Genomic DNA, 12,794 nt, shown 5'->3' with positions numbered 1-12,794 from the left:
GTGCTACTTTTCTAAAAAGCTTAATAAATGAAAAAAAAAAAAAAAAGGAAGAAAAAGAAGTAGGCAAGTGCTGTTAGCTATCTTTAGACCAGCATTGGCCAGACAAAGCAGCACTATAGTGCATTTTAATGGTGAAAGAAAAAATAAAGCAAAAGTAAAAATATAGAATGTTAAAAAAAAGTAGTACTGAAAAAGACACGGAAATTATTTTTTCTCCACGCAAAAACCAAACAAACAACATGCTTTATACGAAGAACTTTGCAAATATGGAACGGTATGAGCTATGTTAACAATATATATATATATATATATATATATATATATATATATATATATATATATATATATATATATTTATTGGAAAAGCATCCAATAAATCACATGCTGCATTTGTAAATGCAGCATATGATCAGCGATACTGTATTTCGAATCATAGTCGGATATAGCCGAAAAACTACATTTCCCAGAATTCCACGCCGCGCCCGTCCTTTTGCTTGTTCCTGTTGCCTGGGTAACAGAGGGAAGATGGCGGTGTGCTGTTGAACGGGGGAGAGTGCTAGAAGAGAGCGCCTGGATGGAAAAGTGTGAGTGGGGGAATTCTGTCATTGTGACGTCACCCATTAGCACCTAAACAAATGGGGAATCATTGAGCGGGGGTCACAGTGGGTACGCCGATGTTAAGCTGCATATTTTTCTATACATAGATTTAGCATTGGCAGGTTCACTTAACATGTATTTGTTGATGTGGCTGTCATATAAATACATGCAAATGTATGTGTGTATGGTCATAAACATGTATAATATACATGCTTACATATATGTGTATATATACGGTGTTTGCTATTGTCTTTTACCTATCATCAGCAGATGAGTACTATGAAATCTGTGGACACAATCGGTTTGATGCTACATCGTATCACTTTACTTCTGTTAATATTGATGGGCCCACATTACTGTTACAACACTGACTCATTGTTTAAACTGTAGTATGTGTTTTGTTACTGTTGTTTAGTTCTTTATAATCCAGTGTGTGCTACAACTCATAAAGGCACTGGCGTTACCTGAGCTCATTCATGTGCATTTATGAGAACTTTACATAGTGCAGGACCTGCATTCATACTCTCATCATCATATGATATATACTGGTTATCTTCGCTCTGTAACATTGTAGAATTGATTAAACATGGGTCATTGATGATATAAGTCATATGTAGCTTTTGGAATCTGGTGCACTGCATTATTTGTTCTCTTCATATGAATATTGCTCATGTAATAAGCATTGGTCTTCTGCAGCCCTGTATATAACATTATAGAAATGATCTTAGTGCTTTATAGTGTGCTTTATAGTGTGTTTATACCACAGTCCTACTAAACATGAGATTGCTACTGTGGGTGGACATAAACATGATCTCTTCACTTGCCCCAGTATATTTATGTTTACTAGAATAAATAACTTCATCTGATAATATTAAATACTTGCAGATTAAAAATATTGTGTGGTTAATTTTTTTGAGTTCTGTAAACATACATATACTTCACTGACTAAGAGACAATGACTACTGTGAAATTGAATAAATAAAATCTCATGTATCATCTTTCTTGTTTCTTTGTTTGGAAAATACGGCTGATAAATATTGACCACACAATGATTGGAATGACAGAATTCATTAGAAATTTCTTCCCTTTGAAAAATCCAATTGTCACAGGTACACTAGTTTCCTCTGTGTTCACCGCGGTAAAGTAAGTACTCCTAAAATGAAACAGATCAACTGTCTAAATGTTTGTATAGCCATAAAATTGGATCCTCTGTAGAAAATGCTTTAATGTTTGCAGTCTTCAAAATGCCAACTTTTTACAACTACATTGCCTATCCTTGGAGCGTCCTTGCCTAACTACAGCTTTCCTTTACATACTTATCGTTCCATCTATATCTTCTACAAAATACATCAAGTTTATGTTTGGGCATAATCCATTTTGACTACCTATGTGTTATAAGGCTGTTTTCTGGGGATAGACCATTATGTATTTGCATGAGAGTTATAATTTTGTTTTTTAAGTTTAAGAATAAAAATTCAGAAGGTGACTTTATGTTATTTTTAATAACCTTTTATATTAAAATTCTAAAACATATTTTCCAACTGGTGTTTAAGTATGTCACTGAGGTATTTTGATAAACATCACTAAATGTGCCATCTTTCTTGCTGGTCTCTTCCCTCTTCTCTCCTTTTGTCAGACAGAAGGTAAGCGTTGTAAAGAGGATTTTATCCCCACTGATGTCTGGCATGATCAGCAGCCTTAAGTAGATTATCGTTATGCTGCTACTAGTGTTTCTGATATTTGCATGCAGGGGTATTTATGTGTTGCTTTAACCTTTTTCATTCCATGCGGAACAATGTCACAACTAGTAATTCCTCATAAGACCCTTCTTTATGTACTGTTAGTGTATAATGATAGAATATAGCCTTCTATTGTAAAATACAGTGTAAAAAAACATCACATAGTTTTGTAACAGGAATAAAAACACAACATGCTGACAATTTTATACCAATATTATTATCATATACTCTATAAGTTGTGTTGTTATTTTAGTATACAAAGAAAAATCACTATGTACAGTCATGGGCAAAAGTTTTGAGAATGACACAAATATTGGTTTTCACAAAATTTGCTGCTACAGTATTTTTAGACCTTTTTGTCAGACGTGGCTATGGTATACTGAAGTAAAATTACAAGCATTTCATAAGTTAAAGGCGTTTATTGACAATTAAATTAAGTCTATGCAAAGAGTCAATATTTGCAGTGTTGACCCTTCTTTTTGAAGATCATTGCAATTCGCCCTGGCATGCTGTCAATCAACTTCTGGGCCACATACTGACTGATGACCGCCCATTCTTGCCTAATCAATGCTTGGAATTTGTCAGAATTTGTGGGTTTTTGTTTGCCCATCCGCCTCTTAAGGATTGACCACAAGTTCTCAATGGGATTAAGGTCTGTGCAGTTTCCTGACCATGGACCCAAAAATTTTTTCATCCGCGAGCCACTCATACCCCATTCATACTGCACCAAAATCCCGGGTTTTTGCCGGGGCGAGCTCAAACGACCCGGGTCTTGGTGCAGTATGAATGGTACAAGTCAAAAATCCCGGGTCTAAAAACCCGGGTCTTCAACCCGGAATTTATCGAGGGGTAATTCCCGGGTCGGACCCGGGTTGCCTGCACTATGAATGGTGCAACTCGGGTTTTTCAACCCGGGTTGCACAGAAAACAAGCTGATTGGCTGTCTGCCTGTCTCTGGAGGATGATGTCATTGGTGGGAGCCCGTGGAAGATTCAAGAAGGCGTTTAGGAGAAATGGTGGAGTGCAGATCAAGCTGAAGCAGAATCGGAGTTTGTTGGAGAAAATTGCTTTTATTTCACTGAAAAAGTGTGTGCGTCAAAAAACCAGTCACCTTTCAATGACATCACCATTTTTCAGCCAATGAAAATTGCTCTGGTGATGACTCCCACAAATTGCCAGGGCACAGACTTGTGCAGTATGAATGGGGTCAACCCGGGAAATTCCCGGGTCCGAGGTGTAGTATGAATGGTGTTTCTGAGCTGGGGCGCTCCGAGCCCCGGCAAAAACCCGGCTTGAAAAACCCAGGGTATTGCCGGGGCGGCAGTATGAAAGCGGTATCAGTTGTCACTTTTGCCTCATGGCAAGGTGCCCCATCATGGTGGAAAAAGCATTGTTCACCAAATTTTTCTTGGATGGTTGGAAGAAGTTGCATTTGGAGGATGTTTTTTGACCATTCTTTATTCATGGCTGTGTTCTTAGGCAAAATTGTGAGTGCGTCCACTCCCCTGGCCGAGAAGCAACCCCACACATGAATGGTCTCAGGATGCTTTACCAGTGGCATGACACAGAACCGATGGTAGCGGTCACCTTTCCTTCTCTGGAGAAGCGTTTTTCCAGGTGCCCCAAACAATCTGAAAGGGGATTCATCAGAGAAAATGACTTTACCCCAGTCCTCAGCAATCAAATCCCTGTACCTTTTGCAGAATATCAGTCTTTCCCTGTTGTTTTTCCTGGAGAGAAGTGGCTTCTATGCTGGCCTTCTTGATGCCAGGCCATACTCCAAAAGTCTTTGCATCACTGTGCGTGCAGATGCAGTCACGCCTGCCTGCTGGCCTTCCTGAGTAAGCTCTGCACTGGTGGTGCCCTGATCCCGCAGCTGAATCAACTTTAGGAGACGGTCCTGGCGCTTGCTGGACTTTTTGGGCGCCCTAAAGCCTTCTTCACAACTATTGAAGCTCTCTCTTTGAAGTTCTTGATGATCCGATAAATGGTTAAATTAGGTGCAATCTTACTAACAGCAATATATTTGCCTGTGAAGCCATTTTTGTGCAAAGCAATGATGACTGCACGTGTTTCCTTGCAGGTAACCATGGCTATCAGAGAAAGAACAATGATTTCAAGCATCACTCTCCATTTAAAGCTTGCAGTCTGTTATTCTAACTCAGCATGACAGAGTGATCTCTAGCCTTGTCCTCGTCAACACTCTCACCTGTATTACAGAGAGAATCACTGACCTGATGTCAGCTGGTCCTTTTGTGGAAGGGCTGAACTGCAGTGGAAATGTTGCTTTTAGGATAAAGTTCATTGTCGTGTTAAACAGGGACTTTGAAATAAATTGCAATTCATCTGATCACTCTTCTTGGCATTCTGGAGTATATGCAAATTGCCATCATAAGAGCTGAGGCAGCAGACTTTGTGAAAAATAATATTTGTTTCATTCTCAAAACTTTTGGCCATGACTGTATAGTTAATGTCAAAGTGATGACATTGTTAAATACTAACTACATGTTTACATGCAGTTTTTATATGAACTGATACATATGCGAGCATGTTCAATATTAATAGATAAATACAAGTCAGATGGTTACATTAATTTTTATAAGCATTAAAACCAGAAACAGTTGTTTGGTCAGAGACATCTAGAACTTTACCACTGACCCCTACAACAGTGGGTGTCCCATGCCCAGGCCTTGGTCCTCCTGCACTTGGTATACTGAATCTAACTGGGACTTGGCCATTGTGCCAGTTTAAGCTGATTAGATGACCATTGGTTCAGTTGATCCCTGGCTGATTCCTTGTCAGATATTAGAATAGTGCAGTACAGGTGCCATTGGGGGTGAATATTACCTGAACAGAAGGGAAGGAGGAGGGTTTCAGTCACAAATTCAAAAGGTTGCATTTTTACTGCTGTCAAACAGTTTCATATTACAACATTTAGTATATAACATTATGCATTACTATTTATAAATGATCATTGTGCCTGGAGTGGTGTGAGATATACACTCACCTTGTGCGATTTATTTTTTTTAAGTTTATTTTTATTTTATATGTTTTCTCATTTGGATGTTTTTGTAATATCATACACACATACACATTACTGTTTTAAAGAAGGAGGTCTAAACTGGAATACTATCTACTTAAGGTTATAGTTTTTTTGCATTCCATATGCACTCCCACAAATTTGGTACTTTTATTATTTTTTTTATTAACCAAATATAAATATTTTTTTTATGATAACCTTTATTTTGATATGGGCTTCTCTCTTATTTGTCTATTTAGCCCAAATACACAAGAACATCAAATTGTAAATGTACCTAATTATCCAAAGTAATATTAGATATCTTTTGACTTTTTGTCAAAATAGACTGAAAAGTATTTTTTGTTAATGCTGTTATAATATGATCGCATCTCTTTTAATATAGACATTTTAGTCAATTTAAAAGTAGCAAGGGCCTCTACATGATCGCAAAAACTCTGTTTATTTACAACTGAGAATAGTAATGAATACTGACAATTGATTGATCTCTGGAATATCGTGGCTGCGCTGCTTTAACGTTACTAAATTTAAAAATGTATGCTCGGTGTTCCTTGCACCTCCATGGGGTGCTGTCATGTGCAAGCTAATTTTTAGGCATAAATCTGCAAATATATGTTTGTGAATTACTTCCTAGAAATAGTGGGACATGGTTCTCTTAGAAGCTGGTAGATAAGGGTAGCACCTTATGTCATTTATGGCAGGACGCAAATGGGAAAGCCTTTGAAGAAATCTCTTGCGAGACAATGAAATCTCACACATGTTTGGGAGGCCCCAGACATGCCGACTGCAGAGACTGGGTTGTATGTAAATGACAGATTCAAGCTGAATAAGGTCACAGGAAGGGGGGGGGGGGGGGCTGTGGGCCCTGTAGCTGGGTTTTAAAACTGTACTGAAAATGTAACTCCTGGTTCTTCTTCTGAGGGAGTAATTGAAGAGGTTCCATTTTTTCCTGCTCCTCCCGGCACCACAAACTTGATTCTAAGTGAGGTATCAATTCTGTGTTTTATCCTTTTTATTTTATAAGAAACAATTGCACTATATTTGTATGTCATTTTATTATCTTTTTATCTTAAGCATTGTGGATGTGTCTTCCATATTAAATTACACTTAATAAGTTCTAGTCTCTGTGTTCTTATGAATTCACGCGACAGTTTGGTCCAGACGCTACCTAATTGAAACTGTGCAAACCTTGTGGTTTAAGTGAACTCTGATTAAAGTAAATTGTGTTGGATTAATGCTAGGGAGAACCGAAGGCTTCCTAAATAAGAGTGTCAGCTCTTATCCGAAAAAACCTTGGTGGTGGTAATTAGTATCGCAAAGCTAGTGTGTGGCATAGATAGGGAAGTATTTAATCATTTTAGACATACCAAGTGGTTGTTGTGTGGTTAACCCTGTGTCACGTAAGCGTCACGCAGACTCAGGTGAGTGCTGTTCGTGACAAATTGGTGGCAAGCTTGTGGGATATATTTTTAATTTTTTTTTTAAGAACTTAAGTGAATTAGGGTTGTGTGATCCCTGAGAGAGGAAATACAGACTAATTCACCAGAGACTGAACTCAATGCTTAAAACATTATAAGACATACAGCAATTGTTTCTTTCCCTCCCCTTCTCTTTTTTTTCTTATCTTTTTTTATTTGGCATTAAGCGGAGGAGATGGCGGCTGCATATAAACGCTTGACAAAGGAGGCGCTGATTTCAGACTGTGAGGATGGAGGAATTCCCACCAGTGGCAAAAGCAAGGAGCAATTGATTGAAGCTCTTGTGCAGAGGGATCAGCAACTCACAGCTGTGTCCGAGGAAGAGAATAGCCAGAACTCAGAAGTGGACCTGACTGTGGGTATTCCTCAAAACCAGGGACTGTTAATTTCGGATGATTCTAATGGTTCATGTGTGGACACTGCTAAGGATGTTTATTTGCAAACTGCCCTAAAATATTTGGGCCCAGCAGACATTACAACTAAAATGCAACTCATACAGCAGTTCCAGGAGAAGGAAGCTGCTGACCGTCAGGAGAGGCGTGCTGCTATGGAGGCAGCAGAGAGGCACGCTGCTATGGAGGCAGCAGAGAGGCGCGCTGCTATGGAGGCAGCGGAGCGCCAAGCAGAGCGACAGGCAGAAAGAGAATCTGCCGAGCGAGAGGCAGAGAGGAGATATGAGCTGGAGCTTGCGAAGCTCAAACGCCAGCCAGAGACCAGAGATGCTGGTATTAGCAGACCCCGTCCTGAGAATTTCCCTGTATTGGAAAAAGATGGGGATTTGGATACTTTTTTGCGAGGTTTTGAAAAGACATGCAGACAGTATGGACTGGCCAAAGATCAGTGGGCACAATATTTAACCCCTGGTTTGCGAGGTAAAGCATTAGAAGCCTTTGCAGATCTTCCACCTGAGATGGACGGAAATTATGAGGCAATCAAAAGTGCCCTGTTGCAACGCTTTAACATCACCCCAGAGGCGCATAGGCAGAAATTCAGAGATTTAAAACGCAGTGCCTCTGACACATATTCAGGACTTGTGGCCCAGCTGTGTGCTTCATTCAAACAGTGGGTTGGAGGGCTACAGATCACCACCTTTGATGCTCTGCAAGATTTGATGATCCAGGAGCAGTTTCTGACTTTGTGCCCAGCTGAAGTGAAGGAATGGGTAGTGGATCGTGACCCTGCATCATCTGCGGAAGCAGCTAGACTGGCTGACAAGTACACTGTCACCCGGGCCCCTGCAGCTAAAAGAGGAACTTTTGTGCCAGGACAGTCTGCCTGGAAAGGGGAGCGGCCCGGAGGAGCACCTTCACCTGCTGTTGTTTCTTCATCTTTTGGGAGGATGGGGGCCAAGCCTGTTCAGGGAGATACCCGCCGTTGTTTTATTTGCAACAGGACAGGGCACCTCAGTGCCGCCTGTCCAGACCGAAAGACATCTACAGCCTCCACTGTGGGGCCACCTCCTCCCCGGTCTGCTCCAGCTGTCCTGTGTGTTGCGGGATCCCAAGTGAGCCGGAATGACAATCTGCAAACAGTCACTGTCGGTGACAAGGTAACTGTGGGGTTAAGAGACACGGGTGCTGATGTTACCCTGGTGCGTTCAGAGTTGGTGGGGTCATCGGATATAATTCCAGGGAAAACTATTGCTGTGCGCGGGGTGGGAGGAATACACCCTGCTGTGCCTATGGCCCGGGTCTATCTGGACTGGGGTGCTGGAAGAGGTCTAAGGGAAGTCGGGGTATCGGACAATATTCCTACAAATGTTTTGCTTGGAACTGATTTAGGCAGGATGTTATCTCGTTATGTTGCTAGTAGTGATGTTGTGGACTCTGAACTTAACCATGTTTTTTCCCAGGTATCAGGATGTGACAGGGAAAATGTTTGTTCAGTTGTATCTGAAGTCTGTAAACTAGGATGTGAGAAGGAAAATGATTGCTCAATTGTATCCGACCTAGGTCAACTGTCTGTATCCGAGGAGGTAGGGGATGTAACTATTTCCTCAGTGTCAGTGGTCACACGCAGGCAAGCAGAGAAGGATAGGTCCTCACAATTAACTCCTGAGAGAGAGGTAGAAAGTCCCTCTGACCCAGAAACTCCCCCTCTAACCCTCCTCCCTCCAGCACCTGCAGTTACAGACGCCTTACCTTTATCACCAGACACTGAGCAGCAAGTAAGAAGCCAGGCTTTTCAACAAGCACAGCAGACTGACACTACACTGGAAACACTGAGGTGCCTAGCAGGCAGTCCTCCCACTGAGTCTGATAAAGAAAGAGTGTTTTGGGAACAGGGAAGGTTGTATAAGGAAAGTGTAGCCAGAGATGTACCTGAGGCGGGGGTGATGGAGAAACGGCTAGTGGTACCCCTTATGTATCGGGAAGGGTTACTCAGGGTAGTTCATGAGGTCCCGCTGGCAGGGCATTTAGGCATAAAGAAAACTAAGTCTCGCTTAAAGCAAAAGTTTTACTGGCCAGAAATGGGCAAAGATATTGCCAATTATTGTCGATCTTGTCATGCCTGTCAGATGGTGGGGAAGCCTGGTGATGTGGGACACGCCCCTCTAGTGCCCCTGCCAATAATAGCAGAACCCTTTGAGTGGGTAGCTGTGGACATTATAGGACCCCTTGCCATTCCCAGCAGCTCTGGAAAACAATTTATTCTCACTGTGGTGGACTATGCCACACGGTACCCCGAAGCGTTGGCCCTCTCCTCCATACGGGCTGACAAGGTGGCCGATGCCCTCATATCCATTTTCTCCAGGGTAGGATTCCCCAAGGAAATGTTAACTGATCAGGGCACACAGTTTATGTCTAATTTAATGCAAAGCCTTTGCAAAAAGATGCACGTGGAACACCTCATAGCCAGCCCCTACCACCCACAGACTAATGGCCTGTGTGAGCGTTTTAATGGTACTCTCAAACAGATGCTCAGAACCTTTGTGGAGTCCCAGGGGAGAGACTGGGAGAGGTTTCTGCCGCACCTCCTGTTTGCATACAGGGAGGTGCCGCAGGAATCCACTGGCTTCTCCCCCTTTGAACTCCTGTATGGGCGCAGGGTGCGCGGTCCCTTAGATCTGATCAAAGAGGATTGGGAAGGGAAATTAATCACCCCCGAAACCTCCGTGGTCCACTATGTGGTGCAGTTCAGGGAGAGGATGCAATCCCTAATGGGGATGGTGCATAGTAATCTGAAGGCTGCCCAGACTAAGCAGAAGCAATGGTATGACCGCAGTGCTAGGGAGCGTATCTTTGAAGTGGGTCAGAAAGTTCTGGTATTGGTTCCTATGCAGCAGAATAAGTTACAGGCTGCTTGGGAGGGCCCCTTCTTGATAGTTCAACGCATCAATGATGTCAATTATGTGGTAGCCAGGGATGAGGGACGGAAGAGGCACAAGGTATATCATGTGAACATGATCAAGGCCTACCACGAAAGGGGGGTCTCTGTATTAGCTGTATGTAGCTTACCTGAAGAGGACCAGGAGCCAGACCCCTTGTTAGACTTAGTAGCCTCTGCCAAGAGTGGGAGATCATTAGAGACCACCCAGCGTAGTGAGAGCTTGACAGAAGTACAGATAGATCAGCTGTTTGTGACATTGAAGCCCTATCAGAATCATTTTACAGGGAAGCCAGGACAAACACATCTAGTTGTTCATCATGTAAACACAGGCGATCAGCCTCCCCTCAGACAGACAGCTTATCGAGTTTCCCTGGAAGTGCAGACAGATATGAAAAGGGAGATTGAAGAAATGTTGGAGTTAGGGGTAATTAGAAAGTCCCACAGCTCCTGGGCTGCACCAGTAGTGCTGATCCCCAAAAAATGTGGTGGAACCCGGTTCTGTGTGGATTATAGAAGGTTAAATGAGGCTACTGTGTTTGATGCCTATCCCATGCCCAGGATAGATGAATTGCTAGAACGGTTAGCCCATGCTCGCTATATAACCATTATGGATCTGAGTAGGGGTTATTGGCAGATCCCTCTGACGCCTGAGGCTCAGGAGCGGTCCGCATTTATCACCCCGTTTGGTCTGTATGAGTTCCTGGTCATGCCCTTTGGGATGAAAAATGCCCCTGCCTCCTTCCAGCGACTTGTTGATAGCCTGCTAGAGGGCCAAGAGAGGTATGCTGTAGCCTACCTAGATGACATTGCTGTGTTTAGCCAGACCTGGGAAGAACATTTGATCCACTTGAGCAGTGTGCTAGCTAAAATAGCGGGGGCGGGTTTAACAATAAAACCTGAGAAATGTCAGATTGGTATGAATGAGGTGCAGTACTTGGGGCACCGAGTAGGAGGAGGTACCCTGCGTCCTGAGCCAACTAAGGTAGATGCTATTGCTGCATGGCCCACCCCTAAGACCAAGAAACAGGTTATGTCCTTTTTGGGGACCGCTGGATATTACCGAAAATTCGTGCCCCAATATAGCTCCTTAGCTAAGCCCCTAACTGACCTTACAAAAAAGAGGTTGCCCCAAGTGGTGACTTGGACCCCAGACTGTGAAGAGGCATTCACTGCATTGAAGTCTGCACTTACCCAATCCCCAGTATTGCAGGCTCCTGATTTTGACCGGAGGTTTACAGTGCAAACGGATGCCTCCAACTATGGGCTGGGAGCTGTACTCAGCCAAGTGAATCAACAAGGGGAAGAGCACCCCATCCTATACCTTAGTCGGAAGCTGCTTCCCAGGGAGGTGGCCTACGCAGTTGTGGAAAAAGAGTGTTTAGCTATAGTGTGGGCCTTGCAAAAGTTGCAGTCCTACCTGTATGGACGGGACTTTACGGTAATCACAGATCACAACCCTCTCAGCTGGTTGCACAGGGTGGCTGGGGACAATGGGAAGTTGCTCCGGTGGAGTTTGAGCCTCCAGCAATACACTTTCACTGTTCAGCACCGAAAAGGGAGCCACCATGGTAATGCAGATGGATTATCCCGTCAGAACGAAAGCCTTGTGTCAGGTGAGCAGGGAAAATCGTCTTGTAGGTAACAATTTCCCTGCCACCCTCTAGAACGGGGAGGTGTCATGTGCAAGCTAATTTTTAGGCATAAATCTGCAAATATATGTTTGTGAATTATTTCTTAGAAATAGTGGGACATGGTTCTCTTAGAAGCTGGTAGATAAGGGTAGCACCTTATGTCATTTATGGCAGGACGCAAATGGGAAAGCCTTTGAAGAAATCTCTTGCGAGACAATGAAATCTCACACATGTTTGGGAGGCCCCAGACATGCCGACTGCAGAGACTGGGTTGTATGTAAATGACAGATTCAAGCTGAATAAGGTCACAGGAAGGGGGGGGGGGGCTGTGGGCCCTGTAGCTGGGTTTTAAAACTGTACTGAAAATGTAACTCCTGGTTCTTCTTCTGAGGGAGTAATTGAAGAGGTTCCATTTTTTCCTGCTCCTCCCGGCACCACAAACTTGATTCTAAGTGAGGTATCAATTCTGTGTTTTATCCTTTTTATTTTATAAGAAACAATTGCACTATATTTGTATGTCATTTTATTATCTTTTTATCTTAAGCATTGTGGATGTGTCTTCCATATTAAATTACACTTAATAAGTTCTAGTCTCTGTGTTCTTATGAATTCACGCGACAGTTTGGTCCAGACGCTACCTAATTGAAACTGTGCAAACCTTGTGGTTTAAGTGAACTCTGATTAAAGTAAATTGTGTTGGATTAATGCTAGGGAGAACCGAAGGCTTCCTAAATAAGAGTGTCAGCTCTTATCCGAAAAAACCTTGGTGGTGGTAATTAGTATCGCAAAGCTAGTGTGTGGCATAGATAGGGAAGTATTTAATCATTTTAGACATACCAAGTGGTTGTTGTGTGGTTAACCCTGTGTCACGTAAGCGTCACGCAGACTCAGGTGAGTGCTGTTCGTGACAGGTGCTATGGTAAAAGAGCTGATATTTCAGTAAAAATATATGTGCAAAGTGTATCAGGAATGCCCACGAAAT

General features: G+C 42.7%; 1 protein-coding gene across 4 annotated transcripts in view; it reads left to right on the top strand.

Moving 5' to 3' along the window:
• The first annotated feature begins 502 nt into the window (after window positions 1-502).
• Window positions 503-12,794, top strand: part of BBS9 (Bardet-Biedl syndrome 9) — a 328,017-nt gene continuing 315,725 nt past the window's right edge. For 3 of the 4 annotated variants that reach the window (XM_075212581.1, XM_075212584.1, XM_075212583.1), the window contains exon 1: window positions 503-584. The gene's annotated coding sequence lies outside the window, so the exon portion shown is untranslated. Of the gene's footprint in view, window positions 585-1,661; window positions 1,741-12,794 lie in introns of all 4 variants that reach the window. The other variant, XM_075212582.1, reaches the window with a different exon arrangement.

The sequence above is a fragment of the Mixophyes fleayi genome, chromosome 5 (genome assembly GCF_038048845.1).
Source record: "Mixophyes fleayi isolate aMixFle1 chromosome 5, aMixFle1.hap1, whole genome shotgun sequence".
Classification (NCBI taxonomy): Eukaryota; Metazoa; Chordata; class Amphibia; order Anura; family Limnodynastidae; genus Mixophyes; species Mixophyes fleayi.
The sequence above is the reverse complement of the archived record's forward strand: the minus strand, read 5'-3'. Positions and strand labels throughout refer to the sequence as shown.